We start from the raw sequence: 14291 nt of genomic DNA on the forward strand, positions 1-14291 counted from the left end.
GAGCCAGTGCAGTTGGTAAAGACACTGTTTTGAGAGGAAGGGGATTGCTGGCGTGGTGTGAATCAAAACTTTGTCTGGAAGTGGATGAAGTAGGGCTTGCTGTTGGCACTGAAAGCAAGTCCCTTTGCCTTTACTAGGGCATGCTAGTAAAATTCTGGGGGATTTCTTAGTGAAGCTGAGCCCAGTGGGACTTGCTGCCAGCCCTGACAGCATTCCCCAATTGGAAAGGAACAACCAGGAGCTCACCGTCTCACGTGTCCTGAGAATGAGAGAGAATTAAGGAAGCCTCTTTCACGATGGAAGAAGACGTATACGTAATCTGAGGACCAATTTTGTTACGGCACTAAATGCATAAATGCTAAACATTATGTGTCAATTTCTGTCAATTTGACAGATATAATAAGACAAAAACCCAAATTGACAGATATAATAAGGCAAAAACCGAAAAGTGAAGTGAAAAAGGAATGGGAGTGCCTAAATGAATACCTTAAAAGCCAAAGTTCAAGGACAGAAATCTGGATGAGTCTGGAATAACCTTGTGAAGGGAAAGGATAACAAAGACGGATTTATATCTAGATGCTAGGGTAGAGATGATAAGGTATACAGGAAAACAGGAAGACACAATGAGAGGTAAAGGAGGTGCTGTGGGATTGGTGGAAGTCAATGTTTGTTTTTTAGTGTTTATATTATTAATTTGTAAGATTTGGAATTGTGTTGTCGTTTTTCGTATGCTTGTTTTTGTTTTTTGTGTATTGTTATTTTTCAGTTTTTGTTGTTGTTGTGTGGAGAATACTAATAAAATTAATAATTTTGTTTTGAAACGCTAAACATTATGATGATGATGATTAGGATTCCATATTAGGATACTCAGGGCAGGGAGCAGGTTCCTTGAAGGGGACCACCTGAAATTCGACATTTTGAAAGCAGGCAGGTGCTGGTAAGGTTGATCCTTCCAGAAGAAGGTATTGTTCAAATGTTTACCCCACCGTGAATAAAATGTAAATTTAGCTTTGCTTCTGAAGGCACACATGCTTATTTAGATCTCCTGCAGTATCTTTCAAAGGAGCAGTTGCATGAACTCTCGAGGAATATTTCAGTAACCAAGTCTCTCTGGCACAGACAGATATGGAAAAAGAGTGTCAATGTCAGAAACACACAGAGAGAGCACTGACTGGACTCTGACCAACTGAAGGGCCGTCCATTGAAGGTGTAACCCGCACTCCCCCAATCAAAGCACAGGAAATGTTCCATGTGACACATCTGCTCCAATCACCGTAACCTAAATAACATGTCAGAAACTTGTCCACAAATGTTCCAGGCTTAGAAATGTCTCCTGCTTATGCTTGGTCCTATAGAAATACCTTGGCACAAATATTTTCCAAGCCATAATTTCAGCCTTTATATATATAGATCCTATCCGCACAGACTGAAATGGTTGTCTTTATGTTAAAAAACCCAGCAACAACCATGGGTGGGGGGTGGAACATGAGGCCCTGCTGCAAATAAAGATATATTATATTCCAGGGTTGCAAATGTTACCGGTGAGTGATCCCACTGCATCTTAAAAGGATCCACTCAGTACTGTGATGGCTGAGGATTGTGGAAAGTCTGAAGTGGAAAATAGCTTTCCAGAAGGGATACTTTGAGTAGGGAGGAGGGAGGCGGTGGGCTTTTTCCTATCCTTCCGAAGTGTCCAGTTTGGCACTAGGAATGAGGGAGAAAGTTCAGTTCAGTCTTCATCAAGAGGTAAACCTAAGAAATTCACACTATCCGAAACAAGATGTGAACCTCAGAAAATGGCGGGCTCTCCTTCGTTTGAGGTTTCTAAGCAGAGTTTGGGTGGCCATCTGTCAGGGATACCTTAGCTGTAATTCCTGCGTAGATGTCCCTAAGGGTCCCTTCCAAATTGACAAGTCCACAAAACACAATTGTTGTGATGGCCTGGGACTCGGGCTCGGACTCGGAACCAGAGGAGTCTCAGTCCGCACCGGATCCTCTGCCTCAGGCGGTGTCTGAAGCAAGTCTGGGGCCTGATTCTGAAGAGCCCCAGTCTGCACAGGTTCCCCTGCAACAAGCACCAGCTGGGCCGAGTCAGAGGCCTGAGCCTGCCCTGGCTCCAGATGCAGGGATTACCTCATTTCCCTCAGCTGGGCCATCTCTTACAGCTGCTCCACTAAAAAACAGTGTGGTGTAGTGGTTAAGAGCGGTAGTCTCGTAATCTGGGAAACCGGGTTCGCGTCTCCGCTCCTCCACATGCAGCTGCTGGGTGACCTTGGGCTAGTCACACTTCTCTGAAGTCTCTCAGCCCCACTCACCTCACAGAGTGTTTGTTGTGGGGGAGGAAGGGAAAGGAGAATGTTAGCTGCTTTGAGACTCCTTAAAGGGAGTGAAAGGCGGGATATCAAATCCAAACTCTTCTTTTTCTTCTTCTTCTCCACCACCAGTTGGGTGAGGAGAGGCTAAGGCGGCCTCTGGGTCTAGTAACCCACCGACATCTCCTGAGCTGCAGAGACTAAGGTCTGAGAGAAGGAGAGACCTGACTACTTGCAGGAGGAGTGCTTGCTTTCGGGTGAGACAGGGAAGTGAGTTACTGGGGGATCAGGACCGGCCATTACCCCAACAGAGATAAAAGGCTGTTGGACCCCACCCCAGGTTGCGGGAGCAACATTGCTGTTTGCTAGATCCTGCCTGTGACCCTGTGCCTGAACTAGCCTGGTTTCCTGCCTTGATCCTGTTGGACTGACTCTTCGCAGAACCCATGGATTTGGGACCGGATCTGGACAGCATTGCTTGGGTTTACCCCCGGGCCCAGCACAGTTGTCATTTGAAATTCACACTCCTCTGAATTTTGCAGCGCATTATTTCAGCCAAGTTGCTGTTGGCATCTGTCTGTCTTGGGAGATAATGGAGGAGTGCGCCTTCAGGGGTGAAGTCGAACTGTTGGAAGGCTACAGTGCCTGCTGTGGCTGTAGAGACAAATGTTGTATTGCAGTTGAGGCAGACGAAGGCATCTAGCTGTGCTGCTGCAGATGCACTAAGGCTTTTTTTGCACTGTGTTCCTCCCAGTGGACATTCCTCCTCTAGTCACTGCTGTGGCTGCACGACCTTGCCGTCTGTCATCAGGCATTGCAATGGTCTGAAGGGATTCCCACACAGCAGGGTTAGTGTTGCCGCCTTTCATCTTTGTAACTTCAGCCAAGCAATGTGTAAAAAAGGGGGGCATATATTACAAGGTGCACAAAATGTGCGTATTGGTGAAAACAGCACACGGAAATTCATTCCATTGGATAAAATTGCTTGCAGAAACATGGATGTCAAAGCAGCATACAAAGATGTGTTTCTGAGGAGAAAGTCACATTGAAATGGTGATGGATTTCCACGAGGATTAAAAAATAAAAATAAAAACTCTGCTGAAATCTCAGGTTGTGCAATGGGTCAGTACATCTGGCAGTTAACCAGAAGGTTGGTAGTTTGAGCCTACCCAGGGACAGCTGGGTTCTGCATTGCAGGGGGTTGGTCTAGATCAGTGTTTCCCAACTTTGGGTCTCCAGCTGTTTTTGGACTACAACTCCCATCCTCCCTAGATATCAAGACCAGTGGTCAGGGATGATGGGAAATGTAGTCCAAAAACAGCTGGAGACCCAAGGTTGGGAAACACTGGTCTAGATGACCCTCTTGTCCCTTTCAGCTGTATGATTCTATGACTTCTATGTGGAGAATGGAATTTAGGATTGGAAAAAGAAGAAATTGAGAGAATGGAAATTGACAGATTTGTCCGCATATATATATTAATTTTCTGTTTTACAATTTAAAGTACTCGTTTTTACATCCTTAAGATAACAGTGACTTCCCTTCTTCCCTTTTCACTGTTCATTTTACATATCATAAATCCCTGCATATTTTACAGAAACTATACCATTCAGTATTCCATTATTACATCCACCAAAACTTATTTACACTGTTGAATTTGTCTTAACGCTGCCAGCATTTTCAGCTGTACACAGTTATTTCCCATATATTCAATAAACGTTTTCCAGTCTTCTCTAAACATATGTTCTTCTTGTTCTCTTATTCTATATGTTACGTCTGCCAGTTGTGCATATTCTGTCAACTTAAGTTGCCATGCTTCTTTGGTTGGGACCTCGCTCGTTTTCCATTTTGGGGCTAACAAAACATGGGACACAGTAATGGCATACATAAATAACCTTTTTTGACACCTGGGAATTTTAGTCTGAATTATTCCTAACAGAAAGGACTTTGGGGAAAGTACTTTTAAACAATTTTTTTCAATTCATTATGGATCATTTCCTGGGACAGATTTGTCCTCCCTAACTGGCAGAGCCACCATCTCCTCCAGATACCTCCAAACCTCCCTGAGATGGAGGGAAGTCCAGCTGGTACATCTCAGTGACTTTGGGACTTCCAGCTGCCAGCCTCTTAGACATTGACAATGTGCAGAGAATCATAAGTTTGAAGCAAGCCTCTTATACCTCAGCTCTGAACCCAAATCTAGTGCTCATTCATGCCAAATCCTTCAGAATTCCGCAGCTTAGGTCCACCTGAAATGAGAAACCATTCATTTTTTTAATGAATTGATGGCTGACAAGTCTGAACTTCTTGTGGTAAAGTGCTATGGAGCTGTAAGTCAGGGAAAGTGCTCAAAATCCCGAACATTTTGAAACCAAAAGATTCCTCTGGCTGGCATTCAAACTTTTCCTGTCCAGACACTTTGAACACTCCCCTCGCCTGTGTTACCGCACTCATGTACGGTAAGATGTTCTTGGCGACCTCCCAGGAAGTAGATATTGAGGCTCAGGAATGGCCTCGATGGAACTGTGTTTCTAAGAGGACTGTTTACTCTAGCAATATCTGCGATGTGAGTAAGAGGAAGCGGAGCTCAGGATCTTTTATCGTGCCGGGGTACACCTGAGTCACTTGTAATGCTTCTGGCTCCATCCTTCATACTCATGGGATGGTGCCAGGAAGGAAAACAAAATGGGCGGAAGGTTTGCACTGAAGGTCACCACTTTCTCAACCTGGCAGAACAATGGAGAGCAGGCAAGGGGCTTCTTGAGATCACAGAATGACCACCACCACCCTATGGCTTCCCAGCAGATTTCTGTGGACCGGTGACTATCGGAAATGGTAGGGCAGATTGTTTGCTGTGATGTTCAGAAGGTGCATCTCCATAGGAGACAAGATGGACAGTGAAAGGTAAGTGATGGTTGGAGGCAATTCATCTGGATTCCCTGCCCTCTAGTCCAGGCATAGGCAAACTCGGCCCTCCAGATGTTTTTGGCCTACAACTCCCATGATCCCTAGCTAACAAGGCCAGTGGTCAGGGATGATGGGACTTGTAGTCTCAAAAACACCTGGAGGCCGAGTTTGCCTAATGCCACGCCAGGGCAGGGAGGATGTATACCCTCCCACCCCTTGACTACAAAATCCGGGACACGATCTTGCGAGAGAACGGCGGCCATTTTGGAGGCCGTGATCTCGCACAATTTTTGTGCTGTGATTTCTCCCCGGAAAAGCATTTTTTTTGTGGGGGCGGCATGGCACCCATGAATGTGCATTTTGCGGTGCCGTGAGAGATTGCACCACTTTTTTAAAAAAAGTTTTTTCATGGGGAAACCGTGATGCGAAATCATGCGGGATCGCAATGTCCAAAATAGCCACTGTTCTCTCGTGAGGAGAAAAAAAAGGGATGTCCTGTTTTTTCCGGGACACTCGTAGGGTACGAGGATGGTATTTGCATATACAAAGAACAATAGACTGCTGTGGGAGAGAATAAGAGAGAGAGAGAAAGAGAACTCAGAGGTGGTCAGTATTGTTTTGCTGGAGGGCCGCAGTCTCCCTTGATTAATGTCCCAGGGGGCTAATGTCAGCAGTGAATGCGGCTACCTGTACTCTTTCACCACACATATACTGTGCAGAACAGCTAAGGAGGAACTTTTAATGCCCCCTCTTCCCTCATCAAAAAATTGATAACTAGGGTGGGAGCAACTGACTCCCCCAGGCAAGGGCTGTGCCTACTTAAATTTATTTTTAAACCTCTGCCAAAATTGGTAGGGTTCTGGAAGTCCAGAAAAAAGATTGTTTGGGGTGATGAGGCTCGATTGGGCTCTGGGCTGGGCCGGGGAATGGAGAGGTTGAAACTAGAAACAACTAGGAGGGTGGGGCTAGCTTCTTGGCAGATGCAATAAAAGAAAGCAAACCGAGATAAATCAGAATAAAACCAACCTAACTGACCTTGCGGGCCTTAATAATACAGTCATACCTCATGTTACATCTGCTTCATGTTACGTTCTTTCAGATTACGTCCCGCGGCAACCTGGAATTACTGGAAAGGGTTACATCCGGGTTTCGCCGCTTGTGCATGCACAGAAGTGCAAAATGACGTCACGTGCATGCGCAGAAGCAGAGAGTCGCAACCCGCATGTGCGCAGACGCGCCGCTGTGAGTTGCGCTCTTTTCATGTTGTGAACGGGCCTATGGAATGGATCCCATTCGCAACCAGAGGTACCACCGTATAATATTTATAATATAATATAGGGATATATGATAATTCACAGCTCAATGACTGGGCAGATGCCTAACTCATCCAATATCCCAGGTCCAATCTTTGATATCTCCAGTTAATCTCAGGTAACAGGATTAGGAGGGTGGCATCTGAAATGACTTATTAGACCACTCCTACCAACAGTAGCTGTTAATGAGTCAGATGGATCAATGGGTAGAGCCAGTATAAGGCCATTCCCTATCTTAAGAGTTCTGTACCTTCCTGGAACAGCTACTGTGATTTAAAGCTGTTCCTAAGTGTTCTCCCTAAGGATGAAGGAGGAATCCATTTTACATGGATTTATATATAATATTTGGCAATTCCAAACCAACTGAGATTTGCAAGATCCATCTTATCTTCAAGCTGCTTGCGCATTGTGTGTTTTCTAAAAAAGCCCAACTTATAATATGCAAAATTCTGTATGTATGCAGTGTGTATTTGTGTGTAATAAGAGTCGAGCTTCATGCTGTACTATATTTCTGCAGCACAACTGGTAAGTTACTCATGCACAAATATTTTTTCTACAGTTATAGGCATTGCTGTACATATCTGTTTATGAGCTGGTTACTTAAGGAAACCTGGAATGTATATATCTGCATAATGTGTATGCAATATTATATGAATATTAATGCACAATATATGTGAGAATTGTTTGCATTTTTAGTGGAACTTGGAAATATCTTGCTTCTTATTGAAATCAAGGGGCGAGATGGAAAACAGAAAAAAAAATCAATGTGGATAAGCTTGAAACTGAGACTTTCATAAAACCCTATCCCTTCTTCTTCCTTAAAACCAGATCAAAACTATACAGTATCTAAATTACTTACATCCAGTCCAGAGGATGACGTTGGCTGTTGGCTTCTTCCTCCTGAATTTCAGTGTTACTCTCATAGAACTCTGCAGGGAGGAAGAAGGGGTAAAACTAGAATTGGTCAGCTTTGCCTGTCATTGGCTGTAGCGCCACCTACTGTTCACCTCCTTGCCTTCCATCCTACCACTCCCTGCCTTCCACTCTACCAATCCCAATGGTCACTAGCCACCAGCTCTAAGCAAAACTGTCTTGTCATAAAGTCACCACAGTTGTTGTTGTTGTTAAAGAGCAGGTGCTTATCATGGTGTAGCTGCTGCCAGGAAGCCAAATCCTTTTGTTGGAGTCAACAAGAACCATTCCTCCATCCCTGGTAATGTTTGGATACGGTTGATTCCAAATCATGTGGGCAGCCCTTCCTGCATATGCCTGAGTGCTCATGTAATTCATCTCAGTAGCAACCACATCATCAGAACAACATAGAAACTAACCCTGAACATCTGGGTGGGTTTTTGGAAGAACGCAGTGTGCTTGGCATAATATATATACACCCCAGAGAGATCTCAGGTCAATGCACCATAGAAAGGATCTCAACATGGCACGACCCCATTCAGGAGACTACTTAGCAGAATGATTAATCCAGTCCTGACATCTGAATGCAAAGAAAGCCCCATAGGATATGCTGCTTCTGCTAACCCTGAGAGATGGCTCAGAGTTAATTCCAGTCTTCAGGTATGTATGTAGAACCTGCCCACAGGAGTGTTAAACATGCACAGTCATGATCCAGCTAATTTGGCAATTACAAGATGACATTGGGTGCTGGGTTAATGAATCACTTGGTATCTTCCTTTCTCAGAGATTCCTCTCTAGCCTGGTACATTTTGTGTGCAATCATTATGACAGAGCTCAAACCTGAAGAAGAGCCCAGGTGTGCGTGGGCACTACTCTACATATTAGGCCAGGGACAACTTGCCACCAAAGCTAAGTGTTTTAGTGAAACACAAGAGAATGTAGATTGGAGCTAAATGAACTAGTGGAACTTCTGAATGAGTTCCTGGACAATATCTATATGGCTGACCTTTCAAAGAGTCATAGGGATTTGGTTCACCTTCTTGTTTGTTTCATCTTAGGTATGACTATGCTACAGGTTTATCACATTCCATCAAGGTTCAAAGTCTGTGTGTATTCTGGCGCTGCAAAATGCAATCCATCCTGGGTAAGTGCAGAGTGATGCTTTGAATCGATGGGCCAGGAGTAGCTGGAGTTAAACAGCAGGAGTCAGATGACCAACAAGAAGGCAGCAAGCAGCAGGTTGCAGACAATTAGCAAAAGAACCAGCCATTTCTACAGGACCTGGGAAAGCTCCCAGGGAGCAAAGATGTTGCTCCAAATGTCAAAGCCTAACTGACTTCTTAAGTACTGTAATACAGAAGAACTATTGACTGATTGTGTATGAACACGGACTGCAGAGTTGGATTCATCCTGTGGGTCAAGATCCCACTGATTTCTTTCAGAATGCAACAGTCCTCTTTACACATTCCCCTCCTTGCATACACTAAATATTTGGAGGTGGAGCTAGAAGCATTTCTGATGGCCCAGCCCATGCATACAGGTCTTGTCCCCTCACCATATGTGCATCCAGTTACATAGTTGTATGCACATAGATGCTCTACTTGATCAAGTTCCCTGCATAGGCACCTATTCACATGGGGCACCTATGCACGTATAGCTATATGCAGGGGGCCAGCCCAAAAGTATTAGGGGGACCAAAAGGGCTTGGCTTCGAGGAGATGGCACCCCTGCCCATGTTCAATCCCTGTCATCTCCAGTTAGGGCTGAGAGAGCTGCTGGTCTATAGCCCTGGAGAGTTGCTGCCAATCTGTGTTGACAGTAGTCAGCTAAATGGCCTAGCACTTTGACTAATGCAGCAGCTTGTGTTTCTGTGATGCTATGCATCCCCACCAACACCCAGTAGCTTGTTTTGAAGAACTGCATCAGAACTGATGACATGACATAGCCAAGGCTGATTTTAATCAGTAGCACAAAAATGTGGTGGTTTTTTTACCCATATAAAAACAAAATCAACCAAAATATCCCGTTTCACAACACAGTTTTTGAATGTGGAATTTCACGTTCGAATTTCAAATTCACCTTAAAAACAAAAACAAAAGTGGGACCTTGCATCTAAAATCAAGTGCTTTGGATTTATTAGCATCCCTCCTTTATTCTTGCAAGAGACGCGTATGAAATACTGTAACGAAATATTATTTCATGTCAGTGCAGGTATCAAATATCTGCCAACTTTTCAGCAAATATCCAAATGCTCATTGACTTGGAATGTAGGGTTGTATTCGGTGAACTTTGACTCAGAGTAGAGCCACCGAAATGAATGGTGAATACCACCCATAGGAACATAGGAAGCTGCCATGTTCTGAGACAGACCATTGGTCCATCTATCTCAGCATTGTCTAATCTGACATTTGCAGGAGGTTAGACTAGATGAACCTTGGGGTCCCTTCTGACTCTACACTTCTATGATTCTATTACAAGCAGTCTCTCCAGGGTTTCAGGCAGGGAATCTTTCCCACTGTTACCTGAAGATGCCAGAGATTGGTAAAAGATAAAGGTAAAGGACCCCTGGATGGTTAAGTCCAGTCAAATTGGACTATGTGGTGCTCATCTCTGCTTTCTAGCCAAGAGAGCTGGCAGACAGCTTTCTGGATGATGTGGCCAGCATGACTAAACCGCTTCTGGTGCAATGGGACACAGTGACAGAAGCCAGAGTGCACGGAAAAGCCGTTTACCTTCCCACTGCAGCAGTATAGTGGTGCCTCAGGTTAAGAACTTAATTCATTCCGGAGGTCCGTTCTTAACCTGAAACTGTTCTTAACCTGAAGCACCACTTTAGCTAATGGGGCCTCCTGCTGCCGCCGCGCTGCCGCCGCGCTGCCGCCGCACGATTTCTGTTCTCATCCTGAAGCCAAGTTCTTAACCCGAGGTACTATTTCTGGGTTAGCGGAGTCTGTAACCTGAAGTGTCTGTAACTTGAAGCGTCTGTAACCCGAGGTACCACTGTACCTATTTATCTACTCATGCTGGTATGTTTTTGAACTGCTAGGTTGGCAGGAGCTGGGACAGAGCTCACCCCATTGTGCAGATTCGAACTGCTGACCTTACAATCTGTGAGCCCAAGAGGCTCGGCAGTTTAGACCGCAGTGCCACCTGCATTCCCACGCCAAAGACTGAAGCTAGGACCACTCTACCACTGGCCTGCAGCCCTACCATCTGGAGAACATATGACAGCAGAAGAGCTTTTGAGAAGCTCTGGTTTTTTCCCATGTCAGCTGGCTGTGAGTCACACCAATTTTCCCCTTGCCCAAGTGCCCTGACTCCTAAAAAGATGCTCCAGAAGTTTATAACCATGTGGGATACTCATAAAATTCTCCTCCTCCGACAAAGTTTGGACATGTCTTCATTCAAACCACGAGCTTCTGGATTGCATTCCCCCCTCTGGGACTTTTCCTTGTCACTTCCCTGATGACTTTACTTGTCACGTATGTGTCATGATTGTATGCAATTAACCTGTGTTAATGAGCAATTTGGGAGGTGTTGGCCTTCAGTATTCCAAGAGCTGTGCACTTTCTTTCGTTTTATTGTTTTTTTTAAAAAGAGTCTACCTTTCATCTGGCTCATATGATCCTGGCACATCCCAGAACAGCTGACATGACAAGAGTTACCTTATGCAACCTCAGTCGTGCAACCTGCCTTAAACCTAATAACTTTGCCAGCATCACCTGAGGGGGTGGTTGGCTGCTAGAGAGTTCATTTCTTTCATGGGGAAACCCAAGCTTGAAAACACTCACCTTCAGACTAAGTGAGAACACACATCTTCTTTTAAATCTCCCTATCCTATCCAAAGCACCCCTCTGCCAGTGCAACACAGCCCTTCCACTTTTTTGCTGAGTTCACTGCATTTCTAATATAGTTATTTTCCTCCACGCCTTGAAGAGGCAGCACTGTCATTAGAAGCCAACAGTTTAATCTGAAATCCCATTAAAATCCACTGAAATAAGCTCATTTGGTTTTAACAGATTTTGAATTAAGCAGGGAGGGACACCAGTCTCATTAACCGTTGCGCAGGTGTAAAAACAAAGAACCTCTCTCTGTTTGCTGCCATCAGGGTCATGGGTATCCATGCGCTATACTTTGGGTATATCTCTCTAAATGGCAACATATTGGCTTTATGCTTTATGGACGTGAGCCATGGGCAATTCAACAACCGTCAGAAGTCACAGCTCAATGCCTTCCACATGTGTTGCGTCAGGAAGATTTTGGGCATCGTATGGCAGGACAGAGTTTCAAACAAAGATTTGCTTTCCCAAGCGCACATTCAAAGCATGTTCACATTGCTGTCTCAGTGATGTCTACTCTGGCTTGGTCCATCTCCACAGAATGGAAGATGGTGGACTGTCTCGCCAGAGTGGTGCATGCTCTAGTTATTTCCCGCTTGGACTACTGCAATGTGCTCTATGTGGGGCTGCCTTTGAAGGCGTCCCGGAAACTACAACTAATCCAGAACGCAGCAGCTAGACTGGTGACTGGGAGCGGTCGCTGATACCACATAACACTGGTCTTGAAAGAGCTACACTGGCTGCCAGTACGTTTCCGAGCACAATTCAAAGTGTTGGTGCTGACCTTTAAAGCCCTAAATGGCCTCGGTCCAGTATACCCGAAGGAGCGTCTCAACCCCCATCGTTCTACCCGTACACTGAGGTCCAGCTCTGAGGGCTCTCATTGCAAGAAGCAAAGCTACAGGGAAGCAGGCAGAGGGACTTCTCGGTAGTGGCACCTGCCCTGTGGAATGCCCTCCCATCAGATGTCAAAGAGATAAACAACTACCTAACATTTAGAAGACATCTGAAGGCAGCTCTGTTTAGGGAAGCTTTTAATGTTTAATAGACTATTGTATTTTAATATTCTGTTGGAAGCCACCCAGAGTGGCTGGGGAAACCCAGCCAGATGGGCGGGGTATAAATAATAAATTCTCAACACTGTTAACAAACTATGGTCCCCAAGCGTCTTTGGAGGAAGCCATGGCTGTTCAAAGTTGGAGATACTGCTTTGAATATATAGTGCAAATGAGGCCTTTGTGATTCAAGCTGGTAATGGGGCAATGTTGCCCAGGGTCTAGGGTTATGAGCTGATTTTTAAAAATGGGTCATAGAGGGCGAGGCTGTATACACACGACACATTTAAAGCACATCGCGTCTCCCCAAACCTCCCAGGAACTGCAGTTTGTTAAGGGTGCTTGTTAAGCCCTGTGAGGAGTAAACTAGGAGTTCCCAGGATTCTTTGGGGGCAGCTATGTGGTTCAAAGTACAAACCCTTCAACATTTCTCCAATAGAAATAGGGATGTCCTATTTAATAATAGGGACGCGGGTGGTGCTGTGGGTTAAACCACAGAGCTTAGGACTTGCCGATCAGAAGGTCGGCGGTTTGAATCCCTGCAACGGGGTGAGCTTCTGCCAACCTAGCTCCTGCCAACTCCTGCCAACCTAGCAGTTCTAGCTCCTGTCCCAGCTCCTGCCAACCTAGCAGTTCAAAAGCACGTCAAAGTGCAAGAAGATAAATAGGTACCGTTCCGGTGGGAAGGTAAACGGCATTTCTGTGCGCTGCTCTGGTTCACCAGAAGCGGCTTAGTCATATGACCCGGAAGCTACATACACCGGCTCCCTCAGCCAATAAAGTGAGATGAGCTCCGCAACCCCAGAGTCGGCCACGACTGGACCTAATGGTCAGGGGTCCCTTTACCTTTTTTATTTAATAATAATAATAGTAATAGTAGTAGTAGTAGTAGTAGTAGTAATAATAATAATAATACATCAAACATTTAAACGCTTCCCTATACAGGGCTGCCTTCAGAAGAAATATTTATCTCCTTGGCTTTGGGGTTGCAAAAGTCCATAACCCCAACATTTCTCCAGTGAAAATAGGGACATCCTAAGGAAAAGCAGGGCATTCCAGGATCAAATCAGAAACTGGGATGGCTTCTGTAAATCCGGGACTGTCCCTGGAAAATAGGGACACTTGGAAGGTCTGTATGCAGCCTGTGTATGGAACAGGAGTCTGGGAAAACATACAGCACCAGTTGCATCCCAGTTTGGAAATCTTTCTCTCCCCCCACTTTGTTACACCTCTGCCTTCACCCTACAACCTCCTCATGTAATCAGTACCCCCCCAAAAAAAACTAATCTGAGAAGGAGCGGATGGAAGTTATCAAACGGTTTCCCTGAAGTTAGCGGCTATAATCAGGATAATGAATGCAGTGGAAATCTATCCCGGAGGAGCACAAATCGACTGCCCTTTGTCTCTTTCTGTGGATGAAAGCAATATTTTTCAAGCAGTAAATCCTTAGGAGCTCAATATTGTCTCTGCAGGAAATCAACAGAGAGAGAGAGAGAGAGAGAGAGAGAGAACCCAACCCTGCTCCCTAACCTATCGAGAGCCTCTAGGTCAGCGGTTCTCAACCTGTGGGTCCCCAGATGTTGTTGGACTACAACTCCCATCATCCCTGAGCTCTGGCCTTGCTAGCTAGGGGTGATGGGAGTTGTAGTTCAACAACATCTGGGGACCCACAGGTTGAGAACCGCTGCTCTAGGTTGACCCCAATGGAAGCATGTTGAATCCATGCACCCAGTAACTGTGCCCCTGAAGGATCAGGTTCTCAGCCTTGGGGTCATTTTGGAATCACAGCTGTCCATGGAGGCACAGGTCAATTCTGTAAGCAGGCCGGCTGTGTACCAGCTCCATCTGGGACGTCAGCTGAGACCCTGCCTGCCTGCTCTGGTTATCTTCTGCTTGGACTACTGCAATGCTCTCTACATGGTGCTACCTTTGAAGGTGACTTGGAAACTATAACT

At 45.3% G+C, this 14291-nt stretch overlaps 1 long non-coding RNA gene across 1 annotated transcript; it reads right to left on the reverse strand.

Annotated features, from left to right (window-relative positions):
• Positions 1–868: 868 nt before the first annotated feature.
• LOC309374324 lies at positions 869–7648 on the reverse strand. Its single transcript, XR_014170523.1, has 3 exons — positions 7390–7648; positions 4491–4559; positions 869–1110 (listed from the first exon to the last, which is right to left on the reverse strand). It is a non-coding gene; the product is annotated as an uncharacterized lncRNA (long non-coding RNA).
• Positions 7649–14291: the final 6643 nt, after the last annotated feature.

Source organism: Podarcis melisellensis (assembly GCF_964234715.1).
Source record: "Podarcis melisellensis genome assembly, chromosome: 7".
NCBI classification, from domain to species: domain Eukaryota; kingdom Metazoa; phylum Chordata; class Lepidosauria; order Squamata; family Lacertidae; genus Podarcis; species Podarcis melisellensis.